This window comes from Suricata suricatta, chromosome 3 (assembly GCF_006229205.1).
Source record: "Suricata suricatta isolate VVHF042 chromosome 3, meerkat_22Aug2017_6uvM2_HiC, whole genome shotgun sequence".
Lineage (NCBI taxonomy): Eukaryota > Metazoa > Chordata > Mammalia > Carnivora > Herpestidae > Suricata > Suricata suricatta.
In genome coordinates, this window is record NC_043702.1 from 132,981,498 (window position 1) to 132,982,501 (window position 1,004).

At 37.5% G+C, this 1,004-nt stretch overlaps 1 protein-coding gene across 1 annotated transcript in view; it reads right to left on the reverse strand.

Moving 5' to 3' along the window:
- Positions 1-1,004, reverse strand: part of LOC115287095 (protein ELYS-like) — a 61,002-nt gene that overhangs the window by 35,623 nt on the left and 24,375 nt on the right. The window lies entirely within an intron of this gene.

The following is a 1,004-nucleotide window of genomic DNA, read 5'->3' on the forward strand; positions in this document are numbered from 1 at the left end:
AACATTACCCAGTGTGTCGGCTCTTGCACCCTGTATTTGGCACACTGATTCCATGCCTACGGTAAGACCAAGTCAGAAATAAAGTGACATAGTAGGAAATAACATGGTAATGGAAGGCTTTCTTTCACTAAATAACATCCTAAAATAGGACTAATGCTACTCAGATTTTAAAAAGTGAGGAGAGACAGTTTCCCTCCTTTAGTACTAATGCCTTTGTTTATAAATCTCCTCTTTATCAAGTGCTTTCAGTTCTTCATCTTTGATTTATGGGACTTTTACAAGACGGGCTTATGCAGGGAGGAGAGCTACCCTAAAAGGCTTTCAGAAAATGTTTGTGTCCTACAGTTTCAGGAGAGAACCATTGAATCTTGTTGAATGTCAAAGTAGTCCTATATGAGGGCACATCTATATCTATGGATCAGCCAAGAAAGATACAAATAATCATGATTTTATCCCCATTTGTAACGAGCATAACTATAAAAATTGTCAGTGTATAGTAAAACTGATTGTAACTGCAAGTAGTAAAATCTACTTTCAACCAGAAATTTAAAAGCCAAATCAGATTTCTGAACAAAACTTTAAATTTTACAGATTTATGTAATATGACTTGAAAACACTTGATTTGGCAGAAATAATGGCCACATGTACACTTAAAAAACCAATCCTGGGGGCACCTAGGTGGCTCAGTCAGTGAAGCATCTGACTTCAACTCAGGTCATGACTCACGGTTTGTGAGTTGGAGCCCCGCATCGGGCTCTGTGCTGATAGTTCAGAGCCGGGAGCCTCTTTCAGATTCTGTGTCTGCCTTTCTCTCTCTGCCCCTACCCCATTGCGCTCTGTCTCTCCCTCTCTCAAAAATAAATAAACATTTAAAAAAATCCTCCCAGTGATAAAAACTGTATCTTCAAATTTGATATGTACAAAGATTTGACTGGTTAACTCTGCATAAAGTTAATGAAAAGAATTGACTCACAGAATTCATAGAAACTAAAAGTCAATTTATA